Genomic DNA, 12,462 nt, shown 5'->3' with positions numbered 1-12,462 from the left:
TCAACTATCCAACTATGATGACAGGTACAAGTTTAGCAAACTTTAATTTGACATTCACTGGTGGGAATTTAATTCCCCCTATGACCGTTTTCTCTCTAAAAAAAAATATTTATATTTCAAATTATTATTATATCAAATTATTTATATTTCATTTCTTCAAGCTACTTTACTAATCTCTTTACCGCTTTTCTTTGCAGTCTGATTTTCGGAGGACTTACGGTCATCTCTGGCATCCTTGGAGTTGGAACAGGGGCGGAGATAGCCAAGAGATGCAGGAAGTACAACCCTCGTGCTGACCCTATAGTTTGTGCGGTTGGATTGCTGGGCTCCGCCATTTTCCTGCTGTTGGCTATTATTCTTGCAGACATCAGCCTTGTGGCCACTTATGTAAGTACCTGGAGTACAGATTGCTTTCATCCCCTTACTGGGTCTCGGCTATAGGACCGAGCAGTAGAAATCATAGACTATGGCGGGGGCTGTCTATGAATGTACGGAGACTGGGGTGGATGAATGGATTATACAGACAAAACCTATGGGGGATAGGAAAGCGTGCAAGACACAAATGTTTATATGTATTGTTCTTTACTCTCTGCAGGTGTTTATATTCATCGGGACCATATTTCTGAGCCTGAACTTTTCAGTTTCAACTGATATCCGCCTGGTGAGTGGAGAAAAGCGCTAAACTTATCATAGCTATAATTATATGTATGTAGTCAGTCTCTATGTTCTGTTTTTACCCATCAAATGCCCCATAATCCTGGCTGTGCCCAAGCGTCTGTTGGGTAATTCCCAACTAAAAATAAACCTGGCGCAAGATGATTAAAAACTTCTTTAGTAAAATCTCAGTCCACAACATGTCTGGGCTTCTTATCTATCCTGGCTGATTGTGCATTTAAAGGGGTTGTCCACTACTTTCACATTGATGCCCTACCCGTAGGATATGGCATCAATGTAGGATGGCCGGGGTCCCGCACGCGGCACCCCCGGCGATCAGCAGTTATTGGTATCTGCAGCGGCTGCCACCGGCCGGAGGGGCTTACCTGCGGTGTTTGGCCGTCAAGTTATAGTGGTCACCGCGGTGTACTGCACATCCACCTCCTATTCAATTGACTTGAATAGGTAAGGACTTCCGGCTGGTGGCAGCCGCCGCCGGCACCGATAACTGCTGATCGGAAGGGATGCCGCATGCGGGACCCCGGCCGATCATACATTGATGCCCTATCCATAGTGGACAACTTCTTTAACTTAGGCTTCAAGTATGTTCACTTTGTCCATGTTCTCTTGTCTCGTTGGGTTCAGTGACTCCTTCTGCTCATTCAGAATATTCTCTTGTTTCAGTATGTGGTTTCTCCCACAAGGCGATCAACAGCACAGGCGTTATCGATGGCGGGGTCCCACCTGCTGGGGGAAGCTGGAAGCTCCTATTTCATCGGGCTAGTAAGTAGCTGTTACATATTCTCACATCACTTTAGGGCTACATTCACACATCTGTTTCCATTTGTACATTGTCGCAAAACAGACCATTTTTCTCTTGTGTCATCTGTTTTTTTAAAAAGTGAAGGTGGTAGACTGTCCAAACTTTATTTATCCATTGACTCTTAATAATGGATCAATGAAAAATGGATGAAACACAGATGGAAAACTGAAGTACAAAGTATATCATCCTTTCTCCATCCATTTTTAACAGATTCCTATAGACTAGAAATAGTAACCCCAGTTTTAATTTTTATTTCATAAATCTATAGTACAGTACACATGAAAATAAGAAACGTTGGAATATATCTTTTCGGAGAAATCTGCTTCTTTCTCCTCTCGAACTGATCGTTTATTCTCAAAGTTCTCACTGTATTCAGTGAAGCATTACTGGGATAGGAGATGACAGTTGGTGCTTATAACATTCTATGGAGAGGAAAGAGGGAGGAGCTAGAGGCAGGCTCCCCCCATGTACATAGAATCTGATCAACAGCAATTGTCATCTCCTATCTCAGTAATGTAAAAATCTGTCTTCACTGATTACAGATTTTATCTGTGAATTAAGAATGTTATAAATTAATGGAGGAAAAATAAGCAGATTTATCTGATAAGATCTACCACAAAGTTGCTTATTTTCACGTGTACTGTATTGATTTTATAACGACAGTTACTCTTTACTGGCCAAGTGTGATCCGCAGAACGGATGAGAATAGGACATGCTCTGTCACAGAGGAGTTTTTAAAACTCGCTGTAGCCTATTCATAACATACTTAAAAGGGTTCACCGGGACTATTTGATTTTTTTTACTATGGGCTAACAGGCAAGTCGTTGCTAAATACCTGCCTGTAGTGCCCGGGACCGATCTCTGCCAACACCCGCGATTCAGTGGCCTCCCCTGATATCACGTTGACAGAGCAGCATCTTCTCTTCCGCTCTGTTGACGGGGTGGCAGAACTCCAAAGACAAGATGTCCTGGAGTTACGTCACAGATTATCTGCTGAAGAAGGATGTCACAAGTGTCCTGTTCCCAGACAATGTGTAGTACTGGAGCTGCGGATACTGGAAGCATTGCTGTTCATAGTTTGGAGGAGCCGCTATCTGCAGTGAGGCACCTTCTCTTTCTATGATCACCAGATTTCATTGGTATCCATTGACTGCTGTCAGCATAAACGTGTCCAGTCAATTATGTTTTTTTACTTTCATTAACCATACATAATTATTTATCTCGTCTCATCTTCAGATATCCGACCGCATCAAAAGTTACAATCCAGACTCGGCTCTTTCGAACTTCCGCAGTCTGCAGTACGCCCTCATGGTTTGCCCCTTTGTGCTGGTTTTCGGAGGAGGATTCTTTTTCGCATGCGCCCTCTTTGTTGAAAATGATCGTAAGAAGGCAGAGACAGAGTCTGAAGGTACGTGCAGAAATAAGTTAATTATCCGATCATATCTCTTACAGAATTGGATTAGCATTAGCTCCATAATTAGTAAATGTAATACCCAGCATCTGTATAATACATCCATCCCCATAACAAAGCTCCATAACATAACATTAACAAAGCTGCATAACATAACATTAACAAAGCTGCAATTAACTTATTATTATGACATAAATAGTTTTATCCTAAGGCTATGTGCCCACGATGCAGAAATGCTCAGGATTTTTCCTGAGCGTTTCTGCATCTCCCCTGGAAAAAAAAACGCATGCGGATTGTACATGCGGATTGTACATGCGGATTGTACATGCGTTTTTCTGCCAGGGACATGCGGATGTGAAGCGTTCTTCACATGCATTTCCGCATGCGGGTTGATAAGCGCTTTCCAAGCGATTTTAGCATCACTTGGAAAGTGCTTGACAACTTGGTCACACTATATAAATCCATGCAAACGGCATGGATTTATATAGTGTGACCCCAAAGAATGGTTAAAAATAAAAAAATAAATATATACTTACCTTCCGATGGCCCCGGCAGTCTTGCTTCACTCCGTCCTGGCTGCCGGCAGATCGCGGTACACTGAAGGACCTGCCAACGTCAGCATCGCGTGACCCGTCACATGGCTATGACGTCAGCGCAGGTCCTTCAGTCCACCGCGATCTGCCGGCATGGGAGGACGAGCGCACCGCGGCCCGCCGGAAGGTAAGTATAACATATATTTTTTATTTTATTCTTTTTTTTACAGGTACTATGGCACCTGGGTGTGGATGTCTCCTCTCCTCCACACCCGGGTACCATCCCCACAATGGAACGCATACATCTACATATACAGTGATGCGGAGTCCATGCGGTCTAATGCAAGTCAATGGCGGAGAAAACTCAGCGCTTCCGCAAAATAATTGGTAGTGCTGCTTTTTTTACGCAATGATAATCCGCAGCGGAAATTTCTGCAGCATGTGCACAGCACATACGGATTATCATTGGGGAACATGGCAGACCTTCTACCATGCATTTTTTAAGCGTTTCTGCAGCGTTTTTGCCGCTGCGGAAACGCTTAAAAAACGCATCGTGGGCACACAGCCTAAGTGTGACCCTACCCTACTGATATGGGGCTGATTATATGACATAAATTGTATTTGAAAAAATCTGCTATGTCTTTTTGGTGGAATCTACTTTTAAGAGAACCTGTCACTCGCCATAAATATACATTTATTTTAACCCGGTATAAATGCTGCTATTCTCCTGAATACGGCATTGTTTGTCTCTTGTTCTCAAATCTCCTTGTTCCTGATAGGTCTCCCTGCTCCCTATACATTTATCCACTATTTTAGCCAACTGGCCGTTGTCATCAAGATGTTTCTCAAAAAGAGAAGTTTTTGAGGGTCACGCCCACTTGGCAAAAATAAATACAAATACTAGATTTACATAAAGGGAAAAGGGGGCAATTTCTCAGGAAATTAGAATCTTGAGGAACAAAGGATGAACAATGCCAGATTCAGGAGAACAACAGGATTTACAACGGGTAAAAAATGGTAAATGTCGGATCATCTCGTTCAATTGTTTTTACTTAACATTTACAAAAAAAAATAACATTAAGAAGGAATATAAATTGGGGAGGGGAAAAAGGAGTAATGGGGTAACAATGGGAAGTTACAGGAGAGAAAGTAAAGGCAAGGCTAGTCATTATTATTAGTAATAAACAACTATTATAACTTTGATCATAATATGTGTAAACAATTAGTTTGGTATATATCCAGTATTGTTTGTTTATACAACTATTTTAGTTTTTAAGTTTTGGGTTTAGCCTGAGTAAAAAAAACTCTTCCACTATGGCATTCATCTAACTAAATATCAGCTACAACATTTTTTCACTAATCGCAAAGTTGAACTTTAATATTGTGCGTTGATGCCTTTCCATTACTTCTAATATTGATGGAGGAATTATTTGCTTCCATTTTGTTGCGATTAAATGTTTAATCACCAAAAAGATATGACAAGAGATATGTTGAAATTTGGGTGGGATTTCTTCTAGACCTTGTGATAATAATATTAATTGTGGTGTAAGTGGAATATTGGGTTTAGAAATTCATAGGAGTAAGTTCAAAGTTTCTTTCCATAATTCCTTTATGGACAACTCCAAAATATGTGTAAAATGTCTCCCGGTTTAGCACAACCTCTCCAGCATAGAGGAGGTTGGGAAGGAAATGCTCTGCGGGGTCTCATTGGAGTAAAGGAGCACCGCAGCATAATGTTATAGTGCGTCTCTTGGAAACACGTAGTGGCACAATATGTCAGGTTTAATGCTTTACTGTACATGTAGATAATCCTTCTGTATCATTTTCTATCAAATAATTTAATTTTATTTCATCTTTATAGACTTTGTCCTGAAGGAGGTAATATCTACAGCTCCATAAATTAGAACTTTTTAAAGCTGGACCTGAGGAAAAATGAAAGGTAAGATAAGATGGGAATAGTCAACTTTAACTTTTTTAATTTTTGGTAATGAGAATATATAATTTGAGAATATAATTTGAGTGGGTTTTCAGATCCTATTATTTCAGAGTTAGAAATTTTAGTTTCTTTCCAGGCCAGGTATCTCTTCTTAGAACTATTCAATCCTTTTACAAGAGGAGATAAAATATTAAGTACCAATTTTATTTTTTAAGGGGATGAGTGATAATACCAGATGGGAAATATATTAGTTATACAACCATATAAATCATCGTATAAAACTGTACACTTGTTAAACTACGTTTTGCTTCTTTTGTTGGAGACAGTGGCTCCAGCTTTGCGGCACGAATCATCACGTTGTACATTCAATGTCCGTTCCGGCTATGACAACTTGCTGGAGGTCCTAGATTCATTGGGGATCTGCAGGGGTTTGTCTGACATCTTTAAGTTCCTGGATGTCTTTTAATGTTTTAGAAATACTTGATCTTTTACTAAAGCTAAAATAGTGGGGAGAAGATCCTTTACAGTAAAAATAGTTCTATTTAGATCTAGCTTTATTAACGCTACATAATCAATAATTTATTTTTTAATTTAAATTTATAGATTTAAAAAATTGCACTCATGTACTTCTTAGATATCCATGAAATGCTTAGTGCCGGCCAATATGAAACATTCTGGGTTTAGGAGTCCAGTGGGTGGTCTCAGATCTCACATAGTGATTGTCAGCCCCCTCTATATGAATGGGGGGTACAGTCCTAAACTAAGAATAAGCCAATATCACTTATCTTAAATCTTTTCTCACAAGGCTAGAAATCAGTAACCAGGAGTACATTGCCTGCCGCTTATATATGATATCCAGTTGTTTCATCTTCAGTCATATTTATTATTTCTACAGATCACTATTCCGGAGAGAGGCCTGATTGTGATCCGTCAATGAACAAAGAATCCAGCCGGATGTGACGACTCTTCCACAAGGCGAAAACAAGTCAGAAAAAAGAGACAGATTCCGGGCTCGGTCTCTGTTCTCGCATACGACATTTACTGGACTTTCCGCAGTCAGATGAACTCACGGAATAAAGTGAGGTTCCTGCTGCATCAAGAGGCAGATTCCGGGCTCGGTCTCTGTTCTCACTTCTGGATACGACATTTACTGGACTTTCCGCAGTCAGATGAACTCACGGAATAAAGTGAGCTTCCTGCTGCATAAGGAGACAGATTCCGGGCTCGGTCTCTGTTCTCACTTCTGGATACGACATTTACTGGACTTTCCGCAGTCAGATGAACTCACGGAATAAAGTGAGCTTCCTGCTGCATAAGGAGACAGATTCCGGGCTCGGTCTCTGTTCTCGTCCTATCATGATTAGTGCCACATTGAAGACTATTGGGCAACACGGTGGCTCAGTGGTTAGCACTGTTGCTTTGCAGCGTTCGGGTCCAAACCCAACCAAAGAGAACAACTGCATGGAGTTTGTATGCTCTCCCCGTGTTCGCGTGGGTTTCCTCCGGGTTCTCCGGTTTCCTCCCACACTCCAAAGACATACTGATAGGAAATTGATAAATAAATAATTAAATATTATTTCAACTATTATTGAAAATTCTTATATTTGACTCCTTGAATGAAGCTAATAGTCAGTGTATGATAACATATCTGAGCCTCTGTATGGGTCTTCACAGTGCTTAATAGAGGCAACTGGGGGTCAACCCAACAAATCATAGGAGCCTCAGGTCTGGTCAATGATTCCTCCCCAGGTCCACACATTGCATTCCATGTCCTGAGCTCACGTATGTGATCAGTCCTCCATTATGGTAAATGGAAAATATAGAAACAACCAATCAAAAGTCTAACACCTTACTGCCCTATGACATACTATTACATCATGGGCACATGGGATTAAACATGAACTGTGCTATTTTCATGGTAGTCGTGCTGTGCAGGCTTAGCAGCTGAGCCCGCACTTCAAGGAGAGTTGGCTGCAACTGCCGACTTTGGTGTTAGCACCTATCCCGACAGTTTAACCCTTTAGATGATGCGGTCAATAGCGACCACCGCATCAATATGGTGGACAGAAGGAAGGGGCCCCCTCTGTACCTTCATTATTACCCCCATGTTACAATCACGGTGTATCGATGGTTATCATGGCAAGCTGAGACCTAACAACAGCCTCTGGGTCTATCAGCAATGGAAGCTTGTTGAAAAAAAGAAGGATCGCTTCACTGTACCAAACTTTTAGGGTGCTCTGAAGAAATAGGTAGTATAGATATCAAAAAAGAACTTCGGCACTCCAATATGTATGCAAAAAATTGGTTTTTATTAGCAGAATTCCCCTTAAATGAAAAGCAGGCCAACGTTTCGACCTAACATGGTCTTTCTCAGGGCCTATGCTAAACATCAAAAGAATATATCCCATCAACATTTGTATATAAACAGAAAATAAGGAAAAACAAAATATACACATACATCTACTTATAAATGATGTGGAATAACCCACAAAAGATTGTGAAATAAATTTGTAAGGTACAGTAGAATATGCAAATAGCGTGCGTTTTTTTAAAAAAATGTTTATATATGTATATAAATTCAAGAATAATGATATAGTAGGAGACCTCATGCTGCCACAAGAATATAAAGTATATATATATATATATATATACATATATATATATATATATATATACAGTACAGACCAAAAGTTTGGACACACCTTCTCATTTAAAGATTGTTCTGTATTTTCATGACTATGAAAATTGTACATTCACACTGAAGGCATCAAAACTATGAATTAACACATGTGGAATTATATACTTAACAAAAAAGTATGAAACAACTGAAAATATGTCTTATATTCTAGGTTCTTCAAAGTAGCCACCTTTTGCTTTGATGACTGCTTTGCACACTCTTGGCATTCTATTGATGAGCTTCAAGAGGTAGTCACCGGAAATGGTCTTCACTTCACAGGTGTGCCCTGTCAGGTTTAATAAGTGGGATTTCTTGCCTTATAAATGGGGTTGGGACCATCAGTTGTGTTGTGCAGAAGTCAGGTGGATACACAGCTCATAGTCCTACTGAATAGTCCTAAATAATCAGTAACATGAAATATATTCAATTATTATAAAATGACAAACAATCTAGTCACCCATACTGAAAGCCCAGTGAATGACCCACAACTTAAAACTTTAATCAGTAGCATAGAATTATCCGCTAAACCCTGGTTTATTATCCTATCCAATAGACACTGGACAGAGTGAGTTTTATGTCATATAGGTAGAGGGATTTTTGGGGGGGATATAGGAATTTTTTATTCATCTTGTGCGTCATACTCCCTATTAAGTCCTTTCGGAGTGAGGATCTGTAGCGTATGTATCCAGTATAGCTCACGTTTTTTGAGGTTTTGAATCCGGTTGCCCCCCCCCGTCTATTTGGCGGAATGTGATCAATTACTTGATACCTTAGTTGTGAAATGTTGTGGGACATAGCTAGAAAATGTGCTGGTATAGGTAACATCATGCGTCCACAAAGAATTGTTGATTTGTGTTGTGAAATGCGGTCTCGGATATGTTGGGTGATCTCACCAACATACGCGAGACCGCATGGACACTTAATTAGATACACCACATACGTGGAATCACAAGAGAAATATTCTTTAATAGAATAACGTTTGCCAGAATGAGGATGTGTAAAAGTGTCATCCTTAGTAATATTTGAACACTGTAAACATCCTAGACACGGGAAAGTTCCCCTCCGGGGGGTGGCCAAGGTGCGTTGGATTGGTCCCTTATTTGTGGATCCCATGTCAGCTCTAACCAAATGGTCGCGAATGTTTCGGGATCTTTTATGACATAGTAGGGGGACATCAGTAAATTCCTCTATATCCGGATAAGATTGCTCTAACAGGGACCAATATTTTTTAATGCACTTGAATATCTGTCCCCCAAAGGGGTGATAGGTGTTCACGAAAGTCAGTCGTGAGTTATTATTCCGTCGTGAAGTAGGTTGGGTGACCTGGTTCAAGATATGTGATGGGTAAAGACCATGTTAGGTGGAAACGGACTGCTTTTCATTTATGGGGAATTCTGCTAATAAAAACCAATTTTTTGCATCCATATTGGAGTGCCGAAGTTCTTTTTTGATATCTATACTACCTATTTCTTCAGAGCACCCTAAAAGTTTGATACAGTGAAGCGATCCTTCTTTTTTTCAATTGATTGTTTCTTGGGATTACGCTCCTGTGGCTTCAATGTCGTTCACAACCTTTGCCTTTAATCAGGAAGAAGCAAGTGGAATACTTGCACATGTCACAACTCCCGTTACATTTCTCCACACCCCCACTGAGGAAGTACGCACAAGGGACCTAGAGAAGGAACAAAGGAGGTATACCGCTTTGGATCTACACTGCGTTACTCTCGCAGAATATCACAAAACACAACGAATTCCACGAGGATTAAGAGTCAACCTACGTCCTACTCTATTTAATGATAACTCTGATTATTGCAGTAAGTTCGAGGGGATCCTCAACAAATGCTCAATGGACATTATTGTGTTGACAATTGATTTTCTCCAGAAGGAAATAACCAATCTACATACTAGGATTGCCTCTACTGAGCAACAATTGAGTAATACGATTTCATCTGAAGAATTTACAACACTGAAAAACAAAGTGGACAAAACCATTTCTGAATATCGCAACGAACTCCAGATCCAGAAAAAATCTAAATTTCTATGTGACGCTGAAAACTACCTCAATAATCAAGTGTATAGATGGCGCTCTTCAGATCAAGGCAGAAGCAGCAGATCATACAGGCGAGGATACAACTCTTCTCCAGGCCGACACTCCTCTACAGACAGCAAACGAGGTACCTATCAACCAAATTATTTTTTGGATCAACGCAGAAACCGTCCACCAAGAATAAGACGAGGCGGGGGAGGCGATCGACAGACAGACAACGCTCGGATGACAACTCGTTCTCGGGTAGGACTAACATCGTGTATAACATCTTCTCACAATCCTTAGCACCGGCCGAATTAGACCTATTGCAAAAAGGTCTTTCATTTAGCCCTACACCTGCCTTTGATACATTCCAACTGGAGCAAGAACTACAACGCTTTTATAGAACCTTAAGATTGAAAGTCCATTTTTCCTCTGGTAGGGGGCTTACTACTGATCCTCCAGGTCCCTCTCAGAGCAGCCAGAATGATGGAATGTTCTCTTTACATGGCTTGAAACTGCGTATTCCTAGCCATTTCCAACCGCCTTGTACATATTATCATGTAGAGACATATATTGACTTGGTCCAGAAAGACATTAATGAAGTCCTACAAGCCATAAAGAGAGGCGATCTGCATAACAAAAATAACCTCAACCCTGAGGAAAGTATGGCCCTCTCCTCATTGAAAAAAAGGAAAGAACTTATTGTAAAACCAGCTGATAAGGGGGGAGCAATTGTTATTATGGACCGGTCTTATTATATATCAGAGATATACACTCAATTGAATGATACTGAAACGTATCTACCTATAACACGTAACCCCACCACAGAGGTAGCTAATTTAATTAAAAATTTAGTCTCACATCATTCTCAGAGAGGCACAATCGATTCCAAACTGTCAGAATTTTTGGTCAATCCAAACCCAATAATGCCGGTATTTTATACCTTACCCAAAATACACAAGAATCTATGGTCACCACCCGGGAGACCTATTGTAGCCTCTACAGATTCTATTTTGTCACCCTTGGCTATTACATTAGAAAAAATTTTAACACCCCATATTCAGAAGATTACCTCATACCTTAAGGACACTACCCATTTTTTGACATGCATAAGAGAATTAGGACCAATCCCTACTAACAGCATCCTAACAACAATGGATGTCAACAGTCTCTATACTAGTATCAATCACCAGTAGGGCATTTGTGCCACAATAAAATTTGTAAGAGCCCATACTACATTCTCAGCCGATCAGATTGACTTTTGCAGTGATTTATTAACTTTGATCCTCACCAAAAATTTTTTCATGTTTGAAGATCGTTTTTTCTTTCAAAAGAGGGGTACGGCGATGGGCTCCAATGTGGCACCCCCCTATGCCAATATCTTCATGGGGAATTTTGAGATAGATCATGTATATACTCACCCTCTGTTTGAAAAGCATGTGCTATGCTGGAGACGTTTTATTGACGATATTTTCTTTATTTGGACTGGCACAAGACAAAACTTAAAAACTTTTTTTGATGACCTTAACAGCAAACTTACTAATCTGACATTTACCATACACCAAGACCCACATTCCATACGTTTTTTGGACACACGGATTACACTCGTTGACACAGGATATCTAGTCAGTGACTTATACACAAAACCAACAGATAAAAACAGTCTATTGTTGTATTCCAGTTCTCACCCGGGCCATATTAAAAGGTCATTACCAAAATCACAACATAATAGGGTGGATCGAATAGTGTCTACTGCAGATTCTAAAAAAATTAGACATGAGGAGATGAACGACAAATTTCGACAGAGGGGTTACCCATCACATATCTTGAACCAGGTCACCCAACCTACTTCACGACGGAATAATAACTCACGACTGACTTTCGTGAACACCTATCACCCCTTTGGGGGACAGATATTCAAGTGCATTAAAAATATTGGTCCCTGTTACGGCAATCTTATCCGGATATAGAGAAATTTACCGATGTCCCCCTACTATGTCATAAAAGATCCCGAAACATTCGCAACCATTTGGTTAGAGCCGACGTGGGATCTACAAATAAGGGACCAATCCAACGCACCTTGGCCACCCCCCGGAGGGGAACTTTCCCGTGTCTAGGATGTTTACAGTGTTCAAATATTACTAAGGGTGACACTGGAAGTGCATTGAGGTGAAGGGTGCATTGCTGGAAAAGGGAAAAAAAAAAAAACTCTTTAAATATCTTAGTTTGCGAGTGTGAACGAGCTGCGTGAGTCCGGAGCGTAAGTGCGAACGAAAGTAAGTGTGTGACTTGTTTTTCAGTGACTTTGTATTCAGGGAGTTTGGAAGGGAGGACTTTGGACTGAATTGCTGACTGTATTTCATTAATTCTTTACTTTACTTTTTACTTAACATTCTGTA

The sequence above is a fragment of the Phyllobates terribilis genome, unplaced genomic scaffold (genome assembly GCF_046119375.1).
Source record: "Phyllobates terribilis strain yellow unplaced genomic scaffold, ASM4611937v1 Scaffold_13__5_contigs__length_258822181, whole genome shotgun sequence".
Taxonomy (NCBI): domain Eukaryota; kingdom Metazoa; phylum Chordata; class Amphibia; order Anura; family Dendrobatidae; genus Phyllobates; species Phyllobates terribilis.
The sequence above is the reverse complement of the archived record's forward strand: the minus strand, read 5'-3'. Positions refer to the sequence as shown.